This window comes from Camellia sinensis, chromosome 8, assembly GCF_055761805.1.
Source record: "Camellia sinensis isolate YWXY chromosome 8, ASM5576180v1, whole genome shotgun sequence".
NCBI classification, from domain to species: Eukaryota; Viridiplantae; Streptophyta; class Magnoliopsida; order Ericales; family Theaceae; genus Camellia; species Camellia sinensis.
Window position 1 is genome coordinate 60450281 of NC_138968.1, and position 13426 is coordinate 60463706.

Sequence of the window (13426 nt, forward strand, 5' to 3'; positions counted from 1 at the left end):
TCCTTCGGACTAGCTCTGTTCAAATCCCTGAAATCCACACATACTCGGATCCTGCCGTCCTTTTTCGGCACTGGAACGATGTTGGCCAACCAAGTCGGATATTCGGATACCTGCAGGAAGCCTGCGTTGATCTGCTTGGTGACCTCTTCTTTAATCTTGAGAGCCCAGTCGAGGCGGATCCTTCGGAGTTTCTGTTTCACAGGTCGGGCCTCGGGGTCAAGGGGGATCCGGTGCTGTACAATCTCAGGATCGATCACAGGCATGTCTTCGTAGGACCATGCGAAAACATCTTTGAAATCTTTTAGTAAAGCGACTAAGCGCTCGCGTTCCTCCGAAGACAGCGTGGACCCGATCTGGACCAGCCGCGGGTCCTCCTCAATACCAATGTTCACGGTAATGATTTCATCAGTTAAAGGTTTGACAAATCTCTCCTGCTCCTGCTCAATCAAACGTTGCAAAACCGAAGGAATTTCGTCCTCGTCGTTTTTATCAAAATTTTGAAAGTCTGAATTTAAGCAATAAATTAAGGGCACAGAGAAGTACTCAGAAACCACAGTCACCTGATTCTCATTAAGCTCATCCAAATCGTCCGAAATCTCGGTTACATTAGACTCAAATGAAAAAGAGAAAGACGACCTGGACATAATTGTGGTATCCGGGTTATCACCCCCAGGATTACCAGACTCAGACTCAGTCGAGCTGGAACCTGATTCCGACTCACAGGACTCGGTGGAATCAGATTCCGGCTCACTACCTGACTCGGTACTGTTGGATAAGAATCCCTCTTCGTATTGCCATATGAGAGAGGGTGCGATAGATGCATCCAAGATAGTCGCTGGAAGGGTCGCAGCCGTTTCATCCCCGATCACGGAAACCGAGGAGTTATCCCCCAAGCACATTTGGTCGATCGAAGGATCTGAGAGTAGACTCGCCAGCGCTACCCCCATCTCATGTTCAACATCCTCAGACTGCACTGCCTTGCTCTGTTCAACCTCAGCTGGTGGGTCTGTCTGCACTTCGACAACGTCATCCCCAGATAATTGCAAGTCGAAGAAGATTTCGAAACCAGGCACGCGCTTCCTCTCCGCATTCAGCCATGGTTCTGGGAAGCCGCAAAATGGAAAATCTTCCCCCTCCCGGACGAAGCGTCCGTTCAGGGTACCCCAGATGGGCCTATGCATTAGTTCGAAAGGCTTCCCAGCCTGCTTAGCTCTGGCTCTTCCGGCCATTTCCTTTCCTTTCCTCACCCAGTCCTCTTTGGTGGGCAGATAACCCAGTCCAAAGGTGTGAGGGTTGTGTGGCACTTCGGCCAACACTGAGACGTCCTTCCGGCCACTCTTTCCCAATCCCATTCCGGAGATGTGTTGTAGCTTGTTCATGAGGTAGACTGATTGAGCACTGACGTACATTCCCTCATTCACAGCCATGATATTCTGTACCACTCGAGCCTCAGCCAAAGTGAACCCGGATAAAAACACATCCTCAGTGCCGTGCTCGATTTCCAATACTGGTTTGGACACTTCCGGTGGTGGGTGGATTGACGAATTCCCAAAAACAATTGCTACCCCCTTCCCGTGAGGGTACTTCAGCATCTGAGGTAGAGTGGAAGAGACTGCCTTGACCTGGTGCAACCACGGTCGCCCCAAAAGTAGGTTAAAGGTTGCGGGAACGTCCAAGACATGAAATTCGATGTTGTGTTGTCCTGGACCAACCTGGGTCTGGATCTTGACAGTCCCCATCACATCCCTGCTAGTGTTGTCGTATGCTCTAATCACTTGAGTGGTCGGCACAAAGTCCGCGGGCTTCAACCCGATTGCATACGCTGTTCTGGTTGGGCAGACATTAATAACGGACCCGGTATCAACAAGTACCACCGGTATCCACTTGTCTCTACATTCCACAGAAATATAGAGGGGTTTGTTGTGATTTATGCCCTCAGGCGGTAGTTCCTTGTCTGAAAAGGTCAATGCCGGGGAACCTCCTCCCGGGAAGACCAGCCCAACCAGCTGCTCTGGTGTAGTATCGATGGAGAGTTTGGATTTGTCCATAGCAGTTAAAACAGCTTGCCTATGCACCCGCGAAGCCATAAGCAGTCCCCAGATAGAGATGTCTGCTTGTATCTTCTTTAGCTGTCTCAGCACAGCTTCCTCCTCAATCTGTTTCTCCTTTTGCCTTTCGGCTTCTTTGTCTTTCCCGGATGCCACGGGTTGGTCTATGTGTGGGGGCTTGAAATACCGCCCACTTCTCGTCATGTGATCCACCTCATCAAGATACCAAGTATCATCCGGTTGGCCATTTCCCCAGTCTTCGTCGGTGTGGGCAAGACATAAGTCGTCGTCTTCCCACCACATCCCGCTGGCAGCCAACAGACACCTGTCTGGCTCCGGTCCACTCGCACTCGCAGTGCTCTCCGTCCACATGCTCGCAGCATTCTCTATCTTCGTGCACACAGCACTCTCAATCCCCTCAGGGCCCTTTGCTTTCCTAATTCTCTCGGCGTCCTCAAACTTTTCTTGTTCCAACTGCGTCAGTACAGCTGGTTATTCAACAATTCCTGCATCCATAATGCCCAAGTCTCGAGCGGAATTCTTAGCACCAGCGCTCTCCGGGGATACAACTTGACTTCCGGCCATTCCGGCCACAGCTGATACTCCTGCCCCTGCCGGGCTTTGTTCTGGTTGGGATTCCCCCACTTCATCTGGTTGATCCTCGAGCCATCCAGTGGCCTCTGCCGATTCCTCATAGTCGAACCAGTTGATTGATGCATCCCCCGGTTCCTGGTCATCGAAAAATTACAGGTTGGCGAAGTCATCCTCTATAGCTGTCAGATCATCTGCCCCTTGCCTGAATCCATCTCCTTGGATTACACACAGTTCTCCCATCTCTGGCAATTCTATGCCTAACCCAGTCTGGCTTGTTGATAGGATATACTCGCTCAGATTATAGGCTCCCCCAGCAAAACTCTGTTCAGCCCCAGATTCAACAATCTCATTCTCTCCCGAAATCTGCCCTGCCCCTTCTTCGACGGTCACCACCATCGGCTCTGGTTGGGTTTTGGAGATGTCCACCATGCACAAGAAGTCGGTGCAATCGGGGAGGAACACCTCCGGCTTGGGTAGGTGGGATGGGGTGATATAGATACTAGGATCGTAAGATGCGACCCTAGTTTGGATAAAATTGATTCTGTTGGGAGGGGGAGCTTGGTTATGTGGTGGGAGAGGGTTGGTTGTGACATTGGGTTTGTCGGGAGGCGCAATCACCTGCTTGTCAATAAGATCCTGGATCTCATGATGCAATCTGTAACAATGGTCGGTGTCGTGACCGTGTTGTTGGTGATACGCGCAGTATTTTGACGGGTCGTGAGAGGGAGGGAGTGGATTCGGTAGTGGCTTTGGCTCCAGAGGTTTCAAATGCTTCTTTCTGATCAATACCCCTAGAGCCTTGGTCAGGGGCATGTATAGTGGAGTGAAGGTTCTTTGGCCTCGAGGTTGGAATCTGGTGGTTTGTGTGTTGCTTCCGGACGCGCCGGAGAAAGGTGTGGCCGCTATGGGCCTTGGAAGGGGAGGGGGAATGGTGGTGACCATCCTCACCTCTATACCTCTTGCAGTCGCGGTGCCACTCGGGCCCGCATTGTTGTTCCGATTGAATGTTCTCCGGGGTTGCTCTCGGTCTTGGTCTATCAGACCTTGTTTCATGGCATCCTCAATTTGCACCCCCATCTCGTGTAAATTTGAGAAGGTGGGAAAGGGGATTACAATCATTCTCTGCATCAGCTTTGGTTGGAGATTGCGCACAATCATTCGGATTTGATCTTTATCGGTAGGCCTCAAGGTCATCATTGACGCCTTTGCCCTCCACCGGGTTACAAAATCAGAGAAGGCTTCCTTGGGCTCCTGCCTTGTCGTCTCGAGATCACGAGTAGTAATCTCGATCTGGATGTTATATGAGTATTGTGCGACAAAGGCCTCAGCCATTTCATCCCAATTTCTTTTGACCTCATCCTCTAGCTTTGCGTACCAGTGGGCGGCCACACCCGACAGAGTCCGACCAAAAAGTGAGAGCTTCTGAGGTCTAGTTAGGCCCATTGGCCTCAGAATGTCTGAAAATAGCCGAAGGTGAACCATGGGGTCCCCGAACCCGTCAAAGCGGTCAATTTGCGGCATTTTGAACCTGTCGGGCAATGTCACGGCTACATCGGTATATCCATCCCCGATGTCCGGAATGGCTTTTACCCCTTGGGATTTCTTGAAGAGCTTCTCAAGTTTGCTCAATTTCAGAGCTGTGTGGTCAATCTCAAACTCAAAGGGGGAGTCCGGATGATTGGGTGTATTGGCCTTAGACAGTTGTGGCGGAAGCGGGGGCGGAGCTGGCCCCGTTGGGAGGTTCGTGTCCTCTTGTAGGTTCTGGATAGTTGGCACAGTATTCTGGGTGTTTGGAGGAGCGTTCTGAACAGCAGGTGTCTGCTTAGGTAATGGAGCCCCTGCCGGAGGAGGCACTTGGTGTGAAGCAGATGCTGCATTCTGTTGTTGCAGTCTGGTAATCAGCTCAGCCTACTGGGTCATAATCTCGGCCTGTTGCTTGGCGAGTTCATCTCGGCGTACGGCATCCTGCTGCATGGCCCGCATGGTTTCTTGCATTTGGCGCACCATCTCCTCAATTCCTGTTGGTGCCGCCATACTGTTTTGATCTATCTGAACTATTGGCAGATCTATCTCTACAGCAACAATGGGGATCTCAATCCGATTGTCCACTAATGGGGGAAACCACTGTTCTGGTGATCTCTGTTCCGATACACTACGCTTCCTCTGCCTTCTTTTGACAACAGGGGGTAGAGAATGGAACACTGGCTGTCCGTCAATTAGATCCTCAGATCGATTGAGTCAGCGACCTCGTGTCCAAAGTGCTTGGGGGGTATCTGTTGGGTTTGAAGCAATTGTGCTAGAACTGCCCTAGACAAAAGATAAATAAAGCAATAAGGAAATAAATAAACAGATAAACGGACAGCATAACAGCGTAAAGTAAATGCATGACACACAGTCGGGCATAACAACACACAGTCAATAAGCTGAATACACACTGTCCTCAAACACTGATTATTATCCCTGTATCACTGTCCCTAAAGGCCGAATCTGATACCCGCAGATAACTGATTCTCAAATACTGACTGATGCCCGCAGGCCTGATACTCACAATACTGAACTGATGCCCGCAGGCCTGATGCCCAAACTCATATACTGATACATACATTCCTGTAGAGACGTACTCTAAAGCAAATAACAGATAAGTGAGAGCCAAAACACCCCTATGTTGGGGTAGGGTTTCCCTGTCCTATTTTGTCAGGAGCTAGGGGTTCACTACGCACGCAGTGGTTTCAAACAACCTATAAACGGGTAAGCAACCTGTCCTAGTTTGGAATGGTCACTATGGATCCGAATATGCACTAGGTCGAATGGTCAAAGAGGGTGCCCCGGTAAAACCGGGGTTTGTGTTCCCATACTGGCAGAGCCCACAATCGGTCAGCCTTATGGTCATGCCTTGACAAGACAAGCCTCCGGCAAACCGTTCAGGAATAGCAGATGGCAAACACGGTGTCCTAGGCGCACCAATGCAAATGCAATGAAAAGAGACACACAAGTGTAGTCAAAAACAGATATCATGAGTTCGAGTCAAGTTCTCTAAATCCCCAGCAGAGTCGCCAGAAACTGTAACAAGCCCGCGGGGGGACCTCGCTACAGCTCAGACTCGATTCGATGTCACGGTTCTTAATCTTGAACCAAAGAGTCCAAATCCGGCAAATCGTTTTGAGAAAACAGATTTTTGAAAGAAGTGCCAAACATGGACTGCTTTGCCAGATACAGAGTCGCCACCTAAATATTTTATTTTTGGAAATTTAGGAAACCCTGACTCGGTGCCAAAGGCCACGTGTCCGTCATCACCAAAGTTGCCTCGGCTCGGGAACTTGGGTAGGATTGGGGAAGGTCACTTCGTGAGCACCCCCGCTCGCCCGGTCGGAGACCGGCCTCTACTAACCATGATATCTATTTTTGAAAACATTGTATGTTCTTATTCCGGTTATTAGCCTAGGTTACTATGTGATGCGCACAACATATAAGTATAGACTGGGTCGCCTGAATTGGAACAAAACATTTCATGCTTGTTTATTTGAAAGATGATTTGCTACTCGCAAGTAGGCTTAAAATGCAGATTTTGCCACCCGTAGGTGGGCTTAGAAAAACAATGGTTTTGCCACTATCTAGTGGGCTTAAGACTAACAGTTGATGATTTATTCCAATCCAAGTAACCCAACCTTCACCCACAGGCATTCAGGCAGTTATATCACGTAAGCACATAGCCTCATGGTAAGCATGCTATTCATGGCAGCACTCACATGCATGCAAGGATGCTAAAGCATAAAACTTACCGGGTACTCCAAGCCAAAATAGAAACTACATTAGAAATCATGCATGATCCTAAGTATACAGAAATGCCTAATGCAGCACATGCAAAATGCAACTATAGCAGGCTCGGCTATTCTAAACATGGCATGTGAAATGCTACAACTATCATGTATTCGATTTGGAATTGAAAGTACAATGCAGTTAGTATGATGCGCCGAGCCCGGTGCATGCAAAACAGATGAATGATGCAAACATGCTGTCATACTGTATGCCAATTGAAATATGCCCTAATCTAACCATCATAAGCGGATAAATAAAAGGGAGAAAGACGTGGGATTGGAAGACATACATCACACTCACACACACTTATTACAGTTGTGCCCTCGCGCAGAGGGTCCAAATAAATATACAGTCCCGAATAAAAGAATATTACAGTCCAAATAATTACAAAATCCTAATTAAATTACAAATTTAACTAAGAAAACTGTAAAACTGGCGTGCAAGCCAGGGACTGCCTTGCTTCTGATGAATTATGCATGTCTGGGCTGCCTTGCGCGGAAATCCACCGGGATGCCCCAATTAGCCTCTATTTAGCAGTTATTCTTGGAAAGCGTGCCAAACTCTGAAAAGTTGCTGATTCTTCATTTAACTGCAACAGAGAGCAGGAAAGGGGCATAGCAATGTATTTTCACAAATATATGCATGCCTCGATCCTCGTGCCACCAATCACGCATACCAAGGCATGGTGGCCGAGGAGTCGAATTGCACAACTCAATATAGAATGAATGCACATGAAAACATAACAAGACCTAACTCCATCATGGATAATCCGGAGTGTCGGTGACTGGGGATTTGAGATACATTCCGTCACTCGGAGTACGAAATGCACCTCGTTTCCCGTGCCCGGGCTAACTCCTATCCCGAACACGATGCAATACGCATGATATGCATGAAATGCAACTAAGATACAATCCTAGTATGCACAACGCTATGAAAATGAGATGCCTCGAAATGCGTGCACACAGGCACGCGAATCGAGGTAATGGCATACGCAATGCAATATGGCTAAAATGGCATATAGAATGCAACATGGACTTATACTAACATGAGAGAGCCTCAGCCACACTCACATAAGGGGCCGATGGATGAAAATGAAGTGCCTCGAAATGCGTGCACACGGGCACGCAAACTGAGGCAATGGCATACGCAATGCAAATGACATGGAAATATGATGTGGGCTTACATTAACGTGAGAGAGCCTCAGCCACACTCACATAAGAGGCCGAAGGATGAAAATGAAGTGCCTCGAAATGCGTGCGCACGGGCACGCCAACTGAGGCAATGGCATACGCAATGCAATATGGCTAAAATGATATGCAGACATGCTAATGGAATTTCAACACTAAAATGTGGGGGAAAACAGCCCCGAAATGAGGCGAAAATACACCCGATGCATGGAATAGTCCCGAAACATGAATTTGGGCACCCGAAATGGCCTATAGCTATACCAAACATGCACAATATGGAAATGCAATGAATAGACAGTAGCAAGGCAGTCCCAAAATTAGCATTTTATCAGTACAAATCAAGGCCAAACAGCAAGCAAAGATAGGGCAACAGTGGCATGCAAAAATAGGGGCCAAGAGGGGACAATGAAGCAAGTGGTATATGAAAAACCCAAACTGAAAAATGCCCTTCTAAAACACTGAAGAGGGACCAAAAATATGCACATTTACAGTTTATGGCCGGTCCCAAAACAGCATGCATGTAATCCAAAAATATGATGCAAAAATATGGCCAAAGGAGGGATACAACAGAAAGTATATGAATGATGCCTCAAACCATGAAAGGCCCTTAATGAAACATGAATAATGGGCCAAAATAAGACCTTTTCCAGTTCTATAAAATGGCCAAAATAAGACCTTTTCCAGTTCTATAAAATGGCCAAAAACAGAAGCACAAGGGGCTGCCAAGTCATGCAAAAATGGGGACCAAAAGAGAGATATAACATGAAGTGTACCAAAGATGCCTCAAACCATGAAAGGCCCTTAATGAAACATGAAGAATGGGCCAAAATAAGACCTTTCCAGTTCTGTAAAATGACCAAAAACAGAAGCACAAGGGGCTGCCAAGTCATGCAAAAATGGGGACCAAAAGAGGGATATAACATGAAGTGGCACATGGAGGTCCCAAAAAGTGATGAGCCCTTCTTCAATGTTGAAGAGGGGCTCAAAATAAGCCTACTTTCAGTTTACATCATGCTCCAAAACAGATCACACACAAGCTAAAAATATCATGCAAGAAAATGACATTCAAGAAGGACATTGAAGCAAGTGCAATATATGGACCTCAAATGACAAAAGTCCCTTAATGAAACATGAAATAGAGCTCAAAATAACACTACTTCCAGTTATGGCCGGAGCTCAAAACAGTAAGCAAGATGGCTAGAGGAATGGTGCAAAAATGAGCTAGAAAAGAGGGAAAGTGGACTTACCCTTGAAGACCAATACTTTTGTTGCTTCTTGGACCAACTTTGATGACTCTAAGCTGCTAGAATTCCTCCCCTTGCTGTTGGAATGGAGTGGTGGTGGTAGAGCTTGATGATGATGAAGAAATGAGGTAGAACTTAGGAGTTTTTCAAGGAAAATGAGAGAGATGAAGGGAGATAGGTATATCTATGCTTGAGACAATTTTTCTAACCCCTAAACTCAATGCTACCTCCTGGTTATAAGGACCAAAGAAAGGGGAGTAAAGGTGGGGGAAAAGGAGGCAAGTTTTCCCCCAAAAAATATCCCCTGGATTAAGATATTTTCTGGGGGATACAGCTATACAGCTGTAAAGTGTGTTTTGTGAGGATCATGGCCGGCTCCTTTTCAAAGCTGCAGGTGGCCGGCCAGCCACCCCCTTTAGCCGGCTGGCTAGGGGTCAAAAAGGTCAAGTTGATTTTCTGGCCGGCCACCACAAAAAGGTGTCCTCCCAGGTCCCCTCATCACAACCCTATGGTTCAAAATTGACAACTCCAAAACAGGAGAGAGAATAGGCCATTCTTATGGGGGGTCAAATGGGTCAAATGGAATTAAAGGCCGGCCACCAACTTTTAGGGTCCTCCCAAGTGTGTACAACACAGATATGTGGTTCAAAGTTCAAGAAAAAGGGCCCAAGGTGTTCAACATTGGCTCGGAAGTGAGAAAAACAGGCGTCGGAGGGCGAAAATGGAATATAACTGGTTGCTAAGATAATTACTGGCCTCCCACCATCCAGTGACCTTCCCGGTGATGAAACAGAGGTACCTGCCAAAAATGAACAAAAACCGATGCAAAACGAATGTTCGGGGACCAAAACACGCAGTTCGGGGTCCCAAAAATGGGCTGTTAAGCACCGAAAGTGGCATTCGGCCACGAAGTGGGTTTCTCAGACCCCAGTGTCCCTCAAAAGGGAGTAAAAAGGAAGTATGCCAAAAATCAGAACAAACGGAGATGGTTAGGCGGTCCCGAACCGAGGCACACGGCCAACGGTCCTGAAAAACCGGAAACCGGGCTCCGAAATGGGCAAAATGGCCTACGGCCACAAAATGTAGCCCACGGGCACTGAGAGATGGTCTACGAGACCTCTCCCTTCCCTCAGGAAAAGAAACAGAGAAAACCGAGTCTGGTTCGCAAACTGAGACAAGGCACAAAAGAGGGTTCGGAAGTCCGGAGGCGGGGCTCACGGCCGCGACTCTGAAACTTCTGAACGAGCACATTATGCAACATCACCAAGCGCTCAATCGGTGACGTCTGAGTCTTAAGGTCATTCAAAAATGGGGTGTCTACACATTGTCCTATAATCTAACAATAATAGAATAAGCACAAAAAATGAAAAAAGTTTCTAAAGGACTTGTTTTCACAAACGGGAATTTGGCTTTAGATTCAAAAACGGGAAACGGTTTCAAATCCTATCTTCTCCTACGAGTAATTTGTGCCTAATTAGTCAAGTGTGTCAAGTTTCGTTGACATCCGACGCTGTTTGAGTATTTTAGTGTGTCAACCGGTTCGAAAAAATAGTTTGTAAAAGACAAGTTTTCACAAACGAAAATTTGGCTCTAGATTTAAAACCTGGAATCGGTTTCAATTCCCGTCTTTTTGTACAAGTCATTTGTACCTAGTTATTCGTGTGTGTCAAGTTTTATTGACATCCAACACCGTTTGAGCATTTTAGTGAGTCACACAGTTGGAAAAAGAGTTTGTAAATGACAAGTTTTTACAAATGGAAATTAAGCTCCAGATTCAAAACCGGAAAACAGTTTTGAGTCCCATCTTCTCCTAAAAGTTATTTGTGCCTAGTTAGTCAAGTGTGTCAAGTTTCGTTGACATCAGACACTGCTTGAGCATTTTAGTGTGTCAACCCGTTCGAAAAAGAGTTTGTAAAGAACTTGGTGTTCCTCTCTCTCAACCTCTAATTTTGTGGTGTGATAACCTTCATGCAACATATTTGTCTGCCAATTCGGTATTTCATGCACGTACTAAGCATATGGAAATTGGCTTCCACTTTGTTTCTGAAAAGGTTGCCCATCATGAGCTTAAAGTTCAATTCATCTCCTTAAAGTTCAATTCCACTTTGATTGAATGAAAATTTTTAAGTTATTGACTTTGGGCGGATTTTTGGTTTTATGGAAAATTGGTAGGCAAGGAAGTTGTGACCAAGTCTACCATTTTGAATAAAATTTCAATTTCCCTAAAGGGTATTTGACTAGAAGATAATTATTTGATTGAGTGCTTAAAATAAAATCTGAAGTTCCTTGGGGGAAAAGAATTTTGAAAAAAAAAAAATCTAAGTAGAATTTTGGAAATCATGAAAGATGTTTGATTGAATGAAAATATTTAGGTTATTGACTTTGGAGGGAATTTTGATTTTATGGAAAAGTGTTAGACGAGGAGGTGATGACCAAGTCTTTCACTTTGAAATAGAATTTTGAATTTTCTTAGAAAACATTTGACTAGAGAGTGATTGTTTGATTACATGCTTGGAATGAAATCTAGAGTTCTTTAGAAAATTTTTGAAATAAAATTTGAGTAGTGTTTTTAATTAATTAAAAATCTTTGGGCTGCTAATTTTGGAGGAATCATAATTTTATTGGAAAAATGGTGGGTAAGGAAGTGGTGACCAAAATTTTCACTTTGAATAAAATTTTAATTCCTCTATGAGATATTTATCTAAGAGATGATTATTTGATTAATTTGTTGAAATAAAATCGGAACTAGTCAACAATTTTACCCTAAAAAACAATTTTGAAAAACAAAAGAAAAGGAAGTAGTAATTTGATCATGTGCTTTTCAATAAAAATGAGATATTTTTCTATGGTTAGGTAATAAATAATGGAAATGAAATTGTTGGGTTAATCACTTTAGTGAAAATTCTGAAAATTCCTCGAACTCCTTGGTTGGGAAACCATCACCTAATTGATGATGATTTTGAGATCCTATGGTGAGTTTAAAAGAATTTGAGTGTGTACATCTGTCTATTCACAGAATTGTTTCGTAATCATCGCTCCTAGAAAGGAAATTTCTCGAGCTAAGCGGGCCAGACTCAGCTATTGTCTCATACTCAAGATATAATTGACAGAAAACCTATGTTAGTCTCACTCAAGCCACTAGAGAAGAAGGTTTGCAAGCCCAAGCCTAGAATTTTTCAAGTTCCTAAGTTGGAAATCTCGATGGCCTAAGCCCGAGAAATAACTGACTTGATCCATGCACTTTAGAGATCCATGGATGCCTTGACCATGGCTGTGGATGCCCAGATCCAGATTTAAAATGAGCTGCAACCCCAAATGGCTGCATTACCACTGTCGGAATCACAAAGGAACATCAATGATTTTGTCGCAAGATGAAAAGCTGAGGTTATACAAGCACTCTCTGTGCAATTCTGTCAAGGGTCATGCAAAGACTCCACCTAAAGAACCTTTCATCCACTTCATATGTCCTTATCTAAAGCTTTACAATCTTTAAGGGCAAGAGGCATTTGACACCCCTTGGTCCAAAACATTTGCTAGATCCTTTATTAGCAATCATGACCATACCCTATACTATGCCTTCCATCAATAAGCTGACCATGAAATCGACCATTGCACCAACTTCCACCAAAAGATCCAAGATCTCATTGACATCTAAATCATAGCACCACCACGAGAGCCGATCAACTCTCTGCCTAAACACGACAAAGTTATATCTTTCTCAAGCATCAACTTCATACAGACCACTCCTATTTTCGAACCTAATTCATCATATCTGTTGATCTACCCAATCCACTAGTGCCTATGCTTGAAGAAGTGGAAATAAATGTCATCCAAAAGAGGTCACAAGAGGATGATCTTGATCATATAGCAATCTTCCTTGCTCAGATAGAAGAGTTAATCACAGAGGTGAAATATGTAAAACAAATAGTGCTACCAGGGGGCCTTATAGAGGATGAATGGTTGGATCTCGTATTGGGAAAAACTAAACTGGCTGAAGAAGTATCTGTAGTCTCCGTAGTGCAACAACAACCCCAACCCGCAAAAGCATATGATCCTAGCATGTAAATTGTGCCTGCTAGTGGGCCTAGGTCAGAAGTGGTTCTCCCTGAATCCATGGATGTGGATTTCTTGGCGGTAGATGCCATCAAAGAAGATCTTCTGGGCCACCCATATGACTTTGATAGGTCCCAACATGTGGAGAATCAAGGATGTGGGAGTGAATTTGAGGAAGAGAATGACAGCAACAAAGAGGGAGAAGAGAATGATAAATGGCAAGAAGGAGAAACTAAAACCTACGTAGAAGGCTACTTAGAGTTGGAGGATTGGGAGATAACTAACATCTGCGAGTCTATTTGGAATGTTTGGAAAAGGAAAATGCCAACCCTTGATTGCCAGGATAAAAGGAAAATACTAAAATGGAGGAATGCTGGGCTGGCTGAGGCTCATTGCACCTAGAAGTTGATGGCTATGAGGTGCTATAGGAAGAACATAGAGAAAGAAAACTGAGCAAAGGTGGATGAGGCCTGGTTCATAGGGG